Consider the following 15,353-nt stretch of genomic DNA (forward strand, 5'->3'; position numbering starts at 1 on the left):
GATAAGTTCACAGGCTATAAACTAAATATTTTAATAAGTTTGCTTTTCCGATTAATTCTTCTGCATTAGGCCTGCATTTTGACTTAATCTTCTTTAATTTGGCTTCTGATAATTTTACTTACTTGGGAATATCTGTAATGTGATTTAAAGTAGGAATGCTCAAAGCAGGAACATTATTCTTGTATTTCTGTCTCTCCTGTTTCCTTATTACATTCACAGTTACTGGCTGGTATGAATCACTATGCATGAAATAGCATTATAGTGAGCTCCCTTAAAATATGATCCCTTATCTACTTCCTGATCTTCCAAGTCAAGGGATGACATTTCCTGCTCCCATTCAAGGTGGGCATTATGGCTGGAGGGAGCAGAACATATTGCAAGAAAGCTAAAAGTCAGTGTTGTGCCATTGTGAAACCAGATGGCAATTATATTCTCTAGCTGTCACTGGTGGGTTGTGTGTCCCACCATAACACATCAGTTAAAGTTTAAAGTTTATTTATTAATCACAAATAGGCTTACATTCACACTGCAATGAAGTTACTGTGAAAATCCCCTAGTTGCCACACTTCGGCGCACTTCAATATATTTTGCACCTCACCAGAATCATCCCTCATGCTGGATCACCCGGGCACGTCGGCATGCAATTAGAATGACATGTTTAACTATTTAAATTAGCACCATGGGTCTGTTGAAATGTATTGTGGCACAGTGGTTAGCACTGCTGCTTCATAGCGCCAGGGACCTGGGTTTGATTCCAGGCTTGGGTCACTGTCTGTGCGAAGACTGCACGTTCTTCCTGTGTTTGCATAGGTTTTCTCCAGGTGCTCTGGTTTTCTCCCACAGTCTAAAAGATGTGTTGTTTAGGTGCATTGGCCATGCTAAATTTTCCTTCAATGTACGCGAACAGGCATTGGAGTGTGGCGACTTGGGGATTTTCACAGTAATTTCATTGCAGTGTTAATGGAAACCTACTTGTGACACCGATAAATAAACTTAAATGTTACGCTTCACTTTGAGGGAGGGAAAGAGGGAAACCTGGTATGAAGCTCCTCCTGCACAATATGAGGGATTTCCATACTCACACAGTGGGGTCCAGGCTGGTCTGGCAGTGAGAGTTCTGCACCAGCATCTTCCAAACTGCAGTGATGGTGCAGTATAAATTTAAAAATGAGAACATGCTGTGCAATAAGATGCTGGAAAATCTCAGCAGCTCTGACAGCATCTGTGGGCAGTTGCATGAGGTGGGGGGAGGCAGGGGGTATGAATAAAGGGGCAACCAATTAGACTATGCATTCCCAGATGAGGAGTTACAGGTGAGATATGTTAAGAGTCTTTCAATGAAAACGCAGGGAGTCAGCAACGTGAAGTAATGATGCCCAATCACACGAAACTAACTCGAAAAGTTGATCTCCTTGTATTAATCCATTGTATATAGCATGGAATCTCCCAAGAGTGATAATGAATTCCAGAGTACTTGGGTAAATGGACAAGTTCCAAAAGTCTGTTAGAAAGTTGGCGCTGGATGGTTCACTGAAGAAAAGGCTCAGTACGCACTCCCACCCACTCCCAAATACTGTAATTTCCTGAATGAACATTTACCTTCATGTTTATTCCAAAAAATGTCATGTCAAAGTGCAGTGACTAAGACTCCAGTGCCTGGGTTGAAAGCAGCACATCCAAACATCTAGCCGAAGTAATGTTGCAGCAGTCGGTCACGTTTAGGAGGGAGGGGTTCATGATACGCACACCACAAGACACTCAAGACCAAGGGCCAGCAGGGTTTCCTCTGAATGCAGAGGCTGAGGCTCACAGAGACATGGTATGTAAATGGTTTGAAAGACTCAAGATGTACAAAACTCATATGTCTTATCTGCAGGTGAGCGAGAACCAATGTTGTTCATTCTCCAAGAATAGGCTCAATAGGACATGGGAAGGTATCCATTGTTGGTGGTTATGCTGAGATTGCCAGATTCCCATAGGTGCACAGTGCTATCGGCTGCACTCGTGTGGCTATAAAAGCTCCCTGACAATGGACACTGTAACACATAAACTGGAACGGCCACCATTCACTCAATATGGTCTATGGCAATAAGAAACTTATTATGCAGGTTTGCAGCAGACACCCAGGATTTGTCAATGACTCATGCACCTTGCATCCTGGCATCAGACATCAGAGGGTACTGCCTCTTCAAGCATCCGTGTTACAACAGCACCACACAAGCATCAGGAGCTTTGGTCGATCAGGAGCTTTGGTTGATAGCTGTGCTATCACAGCCTTCAATGTGACAAAGCTTCTCAGGGAGATCCACCTCAAACAATGGAACTATGCATTCTGTGTAACATGAATGGTGATTCATCACACTTGGGTCAAGGCAGTCGATGATGTTCTGCTGCTGTGAATACATTTAGAGGTGATTTGGTTGTAGTGTATTTTTCCAAATCACACTGACATCTGACACTTACAGATATGGATTTTGTCATCAGCTTAATTTAGGGATTGGAGACCACTTGAGCACGATAATGTCGAACGCTTGCTTGCCAGATAGTGAAATATTTTCTCTTTAACCCAGACATTGCTCCCTTGTGGCCAGCCCTGGACATTGCCAAGTCCAAAATGCACACATACCATGGAGCGTAGAAGGCTGGGGGGTGATCTTATAGAGGTCTATAAAGCAATGAGGGGCAGAGACAAGGTAGACAGTCAATATCTTTTCCCAAAGATAGGGGAGTCTAAAACTAGAGGGCATAGGTTTAAGGTGAGAGGTGTTGAGAGTCTGGAGCAAGCTGCCAGAGGTAGTAGTAGAAGCAGGTTCAATTCTGTCTTTTAAAAAGCATTCGGGTATGATGGGTATAGAGGGATATGGGCCAAATGCAGACCATTGGGATTAGTTTACGGGTTTTAAAGAAAAAGCAGTATGGACAAGTTGGGCTGAAGAGCCTGTTTCATGCTGTAAACTTCTATGACTCTATGACCTCTGTGAGGGGAACTCCCCTGCCTCAGTCTTACACAGTCAAGAATAAATATACATGACCCTGCAAAGCATGTGAACAATGTTCCTTCTACAAGCACACTAAACATTAAGGTGGAGGCATCAGTCATATGGAGAATGATCTGGAAAAGGGGCACGCATTCTGGTGGAATGGAAGCACACTGCACAAACAAGTGAGCATTAATAGTGATATTTGTGATAAGTCAGTGTTGGGATCAAGGTATCACGTCGGATTTACAGTAACACAGCTCATCATAAAAAGGAGACAAACACAAGAGGGGATATGAAATGAGAGCAATTCTATTTACAGGAGCAGGAGTAGGCCATTCAGCCCTTTGAGCCTGCTGCACCATTCAATATGATCATAGCTCACTCTCGTTCTCATCATCAGATTCCTGCTATCTCCTTTTTGGCATCTTTAGAGTCTAGAGATATATTTATTTCTTTAAGTATATTCAGTGACTTGGCCTCCAAAGCCTTCTTTGGGAGAGAATTCTACAGGTTCACCACTTTCTGAATGAAGGCATTTCTCCTAATCTCAATCCTAAATGGCCTACCCCGTATCGAAGCCTGTGATCCCTTGTTCTAGAACCCCAGCCAGAGGAAACAACATCCCTGCATCCAGTCTGTCCAGTCCTATCAGAATTTTACACACTTCAATGAGATACTGTCCCATTCTTCTCAATTCCAGTGAATACAGGCCTGGTTGACTCAATCTTTCCTCATGCAATAAACCTGCTATCCCAGGAATCAGTCTGGTGAACCTTTGGTGTACTTGCTCTACGGCAAGTATATCCTTTCTTAGGTAGGGAGAGCAAAATTGCACACAATACTCCATGTGTGGTCTCATCAAGGCACTGTGAAGCTAAAGTAAGACTTCTTTGCACCTGTACTAAAGTTCTCTTTCAATGAAGGCCAACATATCATTTTCCTTCCTAACTGCTTACTGTACCTGCCTGCTTGCTGTCATTGACTGATGCCCTATGACACCCAGATCCCTTAATGCATCAACATTTACTGATCTATCACCATTTAAATAATACTCTGCCATTTTGTTTCTCCATCCAAAGTGGATAACTTCATATTTATTCATGTTAAAGTTTACTTATCAGTTACAAGTAGGCTAACATTAACACTGCAATGAAGTTACTGCGAAAATCCCCTAGTCGCCACATCCTGGTGCCTGTTCGAGTACACCAAGGGAGAATTTAGCATGGCCAATGCACTGAACCAGCATTTCTTTCAGACTGTGGGAGGAATCCGGAGCACCTGAAGAAAACCAATGCAGACACAGGGAGAACGTGCAAACTCCACACACACAATTACCCCAAGCCAGGAATTGAACCCAGATCTCTGGTGCTGTGAGGTAGAGGTGCTAACCACTGTGCCACAGTGCTGCCCGGTGTTATACTTTATCTGCATATATTTACTTACTCACTGAACTGTCTAAATCATCTTGAAGCCACTTAACATCCTCTTCACCACTCACTTTCCCACCAAGTTTCATACCATTAGCAAACTTGGAAATGTCACTTTTGATTCCCTCATCCAAATTGTTAAAGTTAAGGTAATGTTGATTTATTAGTCACAACTAGGCTCACATTAGCAATGCAATGAAATTACTCGAAAATCCCTGAATAGCCATACTCCGGCACCTGTTCGGGTACACAGAGGAAGAATTTAGCATGGCCAATGCATCTAACCAGCATGTCTTTCAGAATGTGGGAGAAAGCTGGAGCACTGGTGGAAACCCACACTGACAAGGGAGAATGTGCAGACTCCGCACAGTGACAAGCCGGGAATCGAACCCAGGTCAGATAGCATTGCTAACCACTGTGTCACCCCATTGATATACATTGTGAATAGCCAGGACCCAAGCACTGATTCCTGCAGTACCCCACTAGTCACTGTCTGCCACTTCCAAAAAACTCATTTATTGCTAATCTCTGTTTCCTGTCTGCTCACCAATTCCTAATCCATGCCAACATATTACCTCCAGTTCCATGGTCTTTAATTTTGAACTGTGAACTTTGATGTGGGACTTTATCAACAGCTTTCTGAAAATCCAAATACACCATATCCACTTGTTCTCCCTTATCTATTCCAATATTACATCCTCAAAAAACTTCAGTAGATTTGGCAGACATGATTCCTTTAATAAACCCATGTTGATGTTTTCTAATCTCATTGATATTTCCTTAAATGTCCTTTTATCACACCCTTTAAAGTAGACTCTAGCATTTACCCTGCTACTGCTGTTACGCTAACTGTTCTGCAATTGCCTAGTTTCTCCCTCCTTCCTTCATGCTTTTACTGTTTCTATGGTCCTCTCTGTTGGGCATCCTCTGGAGGGCCCCGGCTTGCTTTGTGTCCTTCTGTGGGGCAGGTGCACCCTCCTCGGCCTATGGAGCTGGAGGTGATGGCGTTGCAGGAAGACGGAATCTGGATTGGTCAGAGAGTTCTGGAGTCTCCTGAGTGAATAGTCCCAGGGTGCCCAGTTGCTAATCCTTTGCCCTATAGGTTTCTGGGGGCACCCAGCTTACTCGGGCAGCTGGAGTGAGATCGAGGTGGCCCAAATCCCTTTTGCAGAGCCACTGATTGTTGCCACCAATGCTTACAGTGAGGGAGTACAGTTCCTGCTGCGGTGCTGGACTGATATCTAGCACCAAGCTTCCCAAGGTGACAGCCATCCTATCCATGTTGACCTTGGTGCATTGGCATGCTGGTGCTATCACGTCAGACTAAACATGGACAGACTTCTCCGTGCTTGCCAGCTTTGATGGTACTGGTATTTGTAATCTTAGGGTGGAATCGCCACTCATTCTGCAGCATTCCCTCCCTACCCTCCATGCTGCTTTCCCCCGTGGCACCCTTGCGGTGCTACTTCCTTATCTCCCCACCCCGTCATAGCTCCACCCTACTCTGGCTCCATCCCCGCTATGGCTCCACCCCTTTGCTACAGTTGTGGTGCCAAATGCCAGGGTGCCAGGTGAGCAATGCCAGGCTGGCACTGTCCCTGACTACCTAGGATCTTCAATGGCCTCTGATTCCACCCATGAGGCCAACAGGTTTGGTCCCCATGATGAGGACAGTACACGATTCTCACCAGGATGAAGCTGGGTTGGAGTGGTGATTAGAGTGATCATGGACAATAGTGTGTGGGACTTGTTAATGACATTTAAATAATGTCATTAATATTTAAATTGACTTTGCACACTTTGTCGACAAATCAGTGCTGGTATGATCGGGGAAGGTGAAGAAAGTTTAAAAAGTTTAAAGTTTATTTGTTCATCACAAGTAGGCTTACATTCACACTGTAATGAAGTTATAATGAAAACCTAGGCGTGAACCTGATTTTTTGCTCCCTCCCCAATCTTACCATCTCATTTCACCAAAGGTCAGGTCATAAAATCGTGCTTTCAGTGTTTAAATGCCAACAACACTATCTGCCTGAATTAACTGGCTAGAATTTTCCAATGCATAATATTCCCGGGCTTGGAAACATCAAATCTTGGCTTTTGCTGGATTCTCAAAGCTTAGAACTCGATCACTATTAATTAATCTGTTTTTCTTTGGTACGAGCTCGACTGTCACATGGTCAGTCACTGGCCCAGAGCTTTTCACACTGTGATTTAAGCAGCAATTTATGACCACTGCAGTCTGTCTAACACTCGACTAACTTGTGTTCTCCAAGAATGTTACATGTTTAGGGTCACCCTGCTGGATCTGCTGCCTCTGTATTTGAACTGAATATCCACAGGACTCAATGGTATCTTCTGCTGTAGTGAGGACATTAAGTTCTATCTTGAGCTTTGAAGCTTTTCTTTGCAGCTTTTCTCCAGTGATTTCTTCTGTTCCTTCACTTCTTAAGCTTTTCTTCAAGTCGAAGTGCGTTTTTGATTTTTCCTTCAATTTTCCAGGAGTTTAATTTTCTTCTGCAGTCTCTGTGAGATGTTGAATTGTTCCATTCACTGCCATCATGCTGTTAGGTTCTGGGCATTGTTCAGTAGGTATTAATAAGGTATTCATAGTCTAAAGTAGTTCAACAGTAAGTAATTAATACCCGTTAGAAACTATGGAGTGGCACAATGGCACAGTAATTAACATTGCTGCCTCACAGCACCAGGGACCCAGATTCGAATCCCGGTTTGGCTCATTGTGTGTGTGGAGTTTGCACATTCTCTGCGTGTCTTTGTGGCTTTCCTCCCACAGTCCAAAGATGTGTGGGTTAGGTGGACTGGCCATGCTAAATTGTCCTTTATTATCAGGGGGTTATGGGGATAGGGCCTGAGTGGGATTGCAGCTGGTGTGGCCAAATGGCCTCCTTCTGCACCGTAGGATTCTATGATTCTATGATATACTAAGGTACAGTAAAAGCAGAAGCTAGGAACTGACTCCAAGTTTGGTTCTACCCACAGCTCTGTTCAAGACTAGAATTCAGTAAGTTCAACAGTAAGTACTTAATACCCAGTAGAAACTACGAGGAGGCACGATGGCATAGTGGTTAACACTGCTGCTTCACAGCACCAGGGACCCAGATCCGAATCCCGGTTTGGCTCATTTGTGTGTGGAGTTTGCACGTACTCTGCATGTCTTCGTGGCTTTCCTCCAGGTGCATCGGTTTCCTCCCACAGTTCAAAGATGAGCGAGTTAGGTGGACTGGCCATGCTAAATTGTCCTTTAGTGTCAGGAGGGTGTAGTGTCTCTAGACTAACCCTTTGATGTGGGCTATGTGTTCTCTTACATCACTGTGTGGGCAGTAAGTACTGTACTCGGTCCCACATTAACCCTTTATGAACCAGACTCTCATACCACAAAAACACTGAAACTGTCTGTACAAGTAATTCTGCAGAATGAGAATAGATTGGGGGAGTGTTATAAAAAGGCTGGTAAATGGGTCTAAGGTCAAACTGAAAGGAATGGGCTTTTTGTACCAGGCTCTTCCCTATTCTGAAAAAAACTTCCTGTTTTTTCAGCTGATGTTTGGACCTGAGTGCTCTCAGTAACTAAACAATGCTGCCATCGTGTGCTGCAACAGTTACTTTGCAGCAGTAGAGTCAGCTGCTCATGAAAAATTAAGGCAACAGTGATAGCTTTGAGTTTCCTATATTTGTAGTATTAATTGCCCTGAATTTCCAATGAGGAGCTTCAATTGAGGAGTTAGAGAACAAAGAGATCTAGGGGTACATGTTCACAGATCCTTGAAAGTGGAGTCACAGATGGTCAGAGTGGTGAAGAAGACATTCGGCATGCTTGGTTTTCTCGGTCAGAACATTGAATACAGGAGTTGGGACGTCTTGTTGAAGTTGTACAAGACATTGGTAAGGCCACACTTGGAATACTGTGTGCAATTCTGGTCACCCCTTTTATAGGAAGGATATTATTAAACTAGAAAGAGTGCAGAAAAGATTTCCTAGGGTGCTACCGGGACTTGATGGATTGAGTTATAAGGAGAGGCTGGATAGACTGGGACTTTTTTCTCTGGAGTGTAGGAGGCTGAGGGGTGATCTTACAGGGGTCTATAAAATAATGATGGGCACAGATCAGCTAAATAGTCAATATCTTTTCCCATAGGTAGGGGAGTCTAAAACTAGAGGGCATAGGTTTGAGTTGAGAGTGGAGAGATACAAAAGTGTTCAGAGGGGTATTTTTTTTCACACAAAGGGCGGTGAGTGTCTGGAACAAGCTCCCAGAGGTAATAGTAGAGGCGGTACAATTTTGTCTTTTAAAAAGCATTTAGATAGTTACATGGGTACAATGGGTATAGAGGGATATGGGCCAAATGCGGGCAATTGGGATTAACTTACAGGCTTTTTTAAAAAAAGGGTGGCATGGACAAGTTTTGCCGAAGGGCCTGTTTCCATGCTGTAAACCTCTATAATTGCTGGATAAGATAGGCAGTGTCCAGCTGTTTCTATGGGAATAGGGAATGGGGAATTAGATTTGGGCATTGCCTCCCTAATAGATACAGTGTCTTCCCAACAATTCAGGACATGCAAGATGGTTCCCTGAAAACATCTGCACAAATCATAAGTCTAATATCAATGCAGATGTCATCTGGTTGCTAACAATTATTCCTCTAGTCTGAACTACATCTCAAATGACAGCCTATGTTTTTAGCTATACAAGAACTCAGGTCAGGATCAGTGTTTAGGACAGGAATGATGGTCTCTGTGCGTTCTAGGGCTGAGTATTACACTATACGGAGCAACAGTCACCACGTTTGCCTAGTTGATATCCAAATGATGTATCACTGGGTTAAGTCAATCCCAATACCCTGGCTGTTGAAACTGTGGCACATCACTCCTCCGTCCACAATGCTGTAACCCTCCAGAAATACAATGGATTGGGAAAAATGAATTGGCCTTTAGGTGCTCAATCACTACATATATTGAAAAGAGAGGCTGATAGATATTTGAATGAGAGATATGAGATAGCTCAAGAATGTAAAGCTGAGGTAGAAGATCAACCATGATGTTGTTGAATGGCGGACCAGGCTTGAAGGGTCAAATGGCCTGACATGCTCCCATTTTTCACTGGGTTAAGTAAAACAAAGTGCAAACATGAAATAAATAAATGATTCAAGTGGCAGAAGTAATAATTTACCAAATCAATGTTGCTTGTTCTCTATGTAATTCCTCCATTGGCCACATGGTGGAGGCAATACGCAGCAGTTGAATTCAATAACAATTTGTAACTAAGCATCTCCTTCTAGTGGTTTGGAAAAGAATTAGAGAAGGTGAGAGCCTGAGTCTGGTCATAACATCTTTTGCTCCTTCAATACTACTGGATCTTCCTGAATCTGCTGCGAGAAACAACCTTCATAAGAACATAAGAAATAGGAGCAGGAGTAGGCCATCTAGCCCTTCGAGCCTGCCCCGCCATTCAATAAGATCATGGCTGATCTGACGTGGCTCAGTTCCACATTCCCGCCCTCTCCCCATAACCCTTAATCCCCTCGCTTATCAAAAACCCATCAACCCACGTCTTAAAAATATTTAGCGAGGCAGCCTCCACCACTTCAACGGGCAGAGAATTCCAGAGATTCACCACCCTTTGAGTGAAGAAGTTCCTCCTCAACTCTGTTCTAAACCGCCTCCCCTTTATCTTGAGGCTGTGCCCCCTAGTCCTACTGTCTTTTTTGAGCGGGAAGAGTCTCTCCACCTCTATCCTATCCATCCCATTCATCATCTTATACGTCTCAATGAGATCTCCCCTCATTCTTCTAAACTCTAACGAGTACAAGCCTAGTTTATTCAGCCTCTCCTCATAGCTCAACCCCCTCAACTCCGGTATCAGCCTAGTAAACCTCCTCTGCACTCCCTCCAAGGCCAAAATATCCTTGCGCAGGTGCGGCGCCCAAAACTGCACACAGTACTCCAGCTGCAGCCTCACCAATGCCCTATACAGCTGCAGCAAGACCTCCCTACTTTTATATTCAATCCCCTTCGCTATGAAGGCCAGCATCCCATTCGCCTTCCTGACCACCTGCTGCACCTGCAAGCTGGGTTTTTGCGACTCATGCACAAGGACCCCGAGGTCCCTCTGCACCGTCGCCTGCTGCAGTTTTTCGCCACGTAAGTAATAGTCCTTCCTACCATTCTTCCTACCAAAGTGGACCACCTCACACTTGCCAACATTAAATTCCATTTGCCATTTCCTGGCCCATTCGCCCAGCCTATCTAGATCCTTCTGCAGACTCTCCACACCCTCCGCACAATTTGCCTTTCCCCCAATCATCACCCTTTCCCTTTTTCTAGGTTCAAGGATGAGGTTTGGTTTCTACTGTGTGATGTTGATATCTGGCTGACTTTCCACCTTCCATAAACTTAACCTCATCCAAACCTCTATTACCCTGATCCTAAGGTATCAAATTGTGTTTAATAATATTCCTGTGATCATTACTCAAGTCTTGGCCCTTGTGACACACATCATGGCTGGATTCGAAAGAAATCCCAGTCCAGGGCTTTTGGCATTGGCTTACCACACAGTCGAGATTAGAGGACTGATGCTGAAGCATGCCAGGATTATCCTCTACCACGTAACACCACACCCACTCTGGGCAATGCTGAGTTAAAGTGTCACCATTTGGGTGACAAGGTCAGCTTGTTCCACTTTCTCAACCAGGTCCAATACTCACACTGATTCCCTCCATTATCCACACAACAAGATGCCATCTGCAAAATCATACTATTTGCAAATGCACATTATCTCATCCCGACAACACAAGCAGCCACCTTCAATGACATTGAACCCAGCTTGAACAGTGAGCACCTTGAGCAGACATGAGAGGCTGAATGTTCCCCTTCAACTTTTTGTTCATTCCTGTTCCTTGATCACATGCTAACTTTGGACAGCCACTTAATATAGGTGGCATGGTGGCACAGTAGTTAGCACTGCTGCCTCACAGCTCCAAGGAACAGGATTCGATTTCCGGCTTGGAATATTGACAATGCAGAGTTTGCACGTTCTCCCCATGTCTGCGTGGGTTTCCTCCAGTGCTCAGGTTTTCTTCCATGTGCAGGTTAGGTGCATTGGCCATGCTAAATTGCCCCTTTGTATCCCGAGATGCGTAGGTTAGAGGGATTAGTGGGGTAAATGTGTGTGATTATAGGGATAGGGCCTGGGTGGGATTGTTGTTGGTGCAGACTCAATGGGCCGAATAGCCTCCTCCTGCACTGTAGGGATTCTATGATAAAAAAGGTCGTAGCCAAAATTAAGGGAAAACCTGATCCTGTAGCTGGCAAACACAAGCTGAGGAACATCTGTGCTGCGGACCTCAGTGACGGCCTCTGTGTACTCTGTATCCAAACAACAGTAGAGACCAGATGTAGCCACGCTCAACTAGTGAATGTCAAACTGAACATTACAATGCACCCTGAACATTACTGGCACCCTCCAGCTGAGTTCAACGCTCTGGCTGCCTGTTCTGCTGCACATCGCTTCCCCTGTCTATTTATCATGCTACCCTCTAGGAAGAATAGCAGATCCATGAGAACAAACGTCTGTTCACCCACCAGGACGTCAAACACATCTCTCTACACCACTTAAAAGTCATGCAAGGCTTTTGGACCCAAGTGGGTATCCTTCAATAATGCTAATTCAATCCTGGTAAAGTTTGGAAAATTGAATGGAGTTTGCAAGACATCACAAACACCTTGCGAAAGACCAGACATGATAAATCCCTTGTTCTCATCTTCATAAAGCTTGTGGGTACCCCAAACCTCATTCGCAAATGAGGATTCTTAATGGGCAAATAATAGGAAATTGAAAACTCTCTATTGTCAGCTAGGACAAGACAATGAAACAAAGAACAAGACTTGATTCACAACAAGAAGGCATCACTGTGATTATATTCCACTCCTCCTGGTGTAACTATCTGTCTTAACCACCTGAGTGCGAAATTATAGTCACTATCTTACATCTGCATCAGCCAGAAGAAAGGGTGCGTTCCATATAAATGCAAGGTGTTGTTGCTAACTCAAAGTCCAACACAAAGGAGTTACATCCTGGGCTGACTGTTTCCAAAGAGGCCGGAAACAGGAGTCGGAACTGTTTTGTTTTTGGATCTTGAACTCACCTCCAGATGGAATCTGATTAAATTCAGATTTTCATGTGGGCGCACTCTTTATTGCTATGGGGATGTGTTTCCAGGTCCAACTCAGCATGTGGGTGAGCACTTAAAAAGCTGGGTGGCCAATTACAGAGTTTCAGTTTCGGTGGTGGAGGGGGGGGGAAGGGGGGCCGTATCAGATTAGTAACTGTTTCAACAAGAATGTGTCCTTGGATCACTTTTTCAAAAGGTTAGTGAAAAATTACTTTAAAAAGCAGCCAGGCCACCACTGTGGGGCATCTCTCCACACTGCAACCTTTGGCTTGGCTACCCCAGCCCTCGTTGGCAGGGAGCTCCTCTAGGTTGGACTTCACCTCCAAGCAGCGACCAGAAAATTCCAGTCGACCTCTGAACGTACCTTTACCAAAGCTGTCAAGGTGCCTAATTGACATTCCATTTCATGGTGGGGGGCAGAAAGCTCTCCTGGGCCCCAAACCCATGTTGGCCAAATGGCTGATGTTGGTAAGCCAGAATGCCAGGTAGTCTCATAGTTTTCGGACCCCAGTGGCCTCCAGTCCTGATGTCAGAGGGGTCAGCACCCTGTGTTTGCTCTTGTGGAAGAGATGCCACTGTTCTCTGCAGTTTGCATTGTTTATATCTAGGATCACAGCTGATGTCGGGGATTGGAAATCCTGAACTCCAGTAATGTTGTAAAATTAAAATCGTATCATGTTAAATGTTTGTTACATGTAGCAAACTGACCAGTCATGTGACACACTAATATCATACAGCCTGCTGTATACCATATTACCCATAATACTTTGGTTTCCTTTTTACTCTAAAGGAATGACCTTTCAGCTGATCATGTTTGGGATCATTTTGCTACAAACTCCTCTGAGGGGACAAATTCTTAAAATAAACACTTCTCATTTTTTATCCCTATTCCTTGATTTGATTTATTATTATCAAATATGTTAGTATACAATGAAATTATTGTTTCTTGCACGCTCTACAATTCGTGGAGAAGGTGCAAAATGTAGTGTTACAGTCATCGAATCTTTAGAATCCTTACTGTGCAGAGAAAGGCCATTTGGCCCATCGAGTCTACGCTGACCACAATCCCATGTCGGCCCTATTTCCATAACCCCTCATATTTACCCTGCTAGTCCCCCTGACACTAGGGTTAATTTAGCATGGCCAGTCAACCTAACACTCACATTTTTGGACTGTGGGAGGAAACCAGAGCACCCAGAGGAAACCCACACAGACAGGGGGGGAATATGCAAACTCCGCACAGACAGTGATCCAGGGCCGGAATTGAACCCAAGTCCATGGCGCTGTGAGGCAGCAATGCTAACCACCGTGCCACCGTGCCACCCACAAGGGGCCCAGTTATATTGTAGACCCAACAAATCACCTGATGGTGTCAGGGGCATATGCGAGTCTCAGGAGGGGGGCACCGCAACTTTGGCTAGGATTTTCAGCCCCACTAGCGGTGGGCTTCATTGCGGGTGGGTTGGGAATATTTGGAGAAGGACCAAAAGTCAATCCTGCTCACAGTCTGATCTTGCTTTCTCCCAAAACACACACACACACATTTCCTAGTATGGGCCATGGGACAGACATCCAGAGAGGGAACTCCCACACAAATTACATTCTCCTCTCCCTAACTTGAGACATTAAAGCCAATTGTAACATTACTGTCACCACAACTGTATTCATCTAACGCAGTCATGATGTGGATGTGCCGGCGTTGGACTGGGGTAAACACAGTAAAAAGTCTGACAACACCAGGTATTAGTCCAACTGATTTATTTGATAGTAAACCCACAAGCTTTCGAGGGGACTCCCTCTTCGTCAGGTGAATGGAGAGTTCTGGCCTCGGACAGAGCATATAAAGCACAGACAGTTTAGAGATTACTGATTAGAATGCGAATCTTTACACCTAACCTGCTGTTCAAGTCCTAAAGTGGCCGACAATGTGAGTGGAAGGAGCACTGATCACAGGTTAAAGAGATGTGTATTGTCTCCAGACAGCACAGTGAGTGAGGTTTTGCAAACCCAGGCAAGTCACGGGGGTTACAGATAGTGCGACATTAACCCAAGATCCCTGTTGAGACTGTCCTCATGTGTGTGGAACTTGGCTATCAGTCTCTGCTCAGCGACTCTGCGCTGTCGTGTGTCGTGAAGGCCGCCTTGGAGAACGCTTACCAGAAGGTCAGAGGCTGAATGCCCGTGACCACTGAAGTGTTCGCCAACAGGAAGGGAACAGTCTTGCCTGGTGATTGTCAAGCGATGTTCATTCATCCGTTGTCGTAGCGTCTGCATGGTCTCCCCAATGTACCATGCCTCGGGACATCCTTTCTTGCAACGTATCAGGTAGACAATGTTGGCCGAGTTGCAAGAGTATTTACCGTGTACCTGGTGGATGGTATTCTCACGTGTGATGATGGCATCTGTGTCGATGATCCGGCATGTCTTGCAGAGGTTGCTGTGGCAAAGTTGTGTGGTGTTGTGGTCACTGTTCTCCTGAAGACTGGGTAGTTTGCTGCGAACAATGGTCTGTTTGAGGTTGTGTGGTTGTCTGAAGGCAAGAAGTGGGGGTGTGGGGATGGCCCTGGCAAGATGTTCGTCTTCATCAATGATATGTTGGAGACTCTGCTCAGAGTCGCTGAGCAGAGACTGATAGCCAAGTTCCACACACATGAGGACGGTCTCAACAGGGATCTTGGGTTCATGTCACACTATCTGTAACCCCCGTGACTTGCCTGGGTTTGCAAAATCTCACTCACTGTGCTGTCTGGAGACAA

The sequence above is a fragment of the Carcharhinus amblyrhynchos genome, chromosome 4 (assembly GCF_965287045.1).
Source record: "Carcharhinus amblyrhynchos chromosome 4, sCarAmb.v2.hapA, whole genome shotgun sequence".
Taxonomy (NCBI): Eukaryota; Metazoa; Chordata; class Chondrichthyes; order Carcharhiniformes; family Carcharhinidae; genus Carcharhinus; species Carcharhinus amblyrhynchos.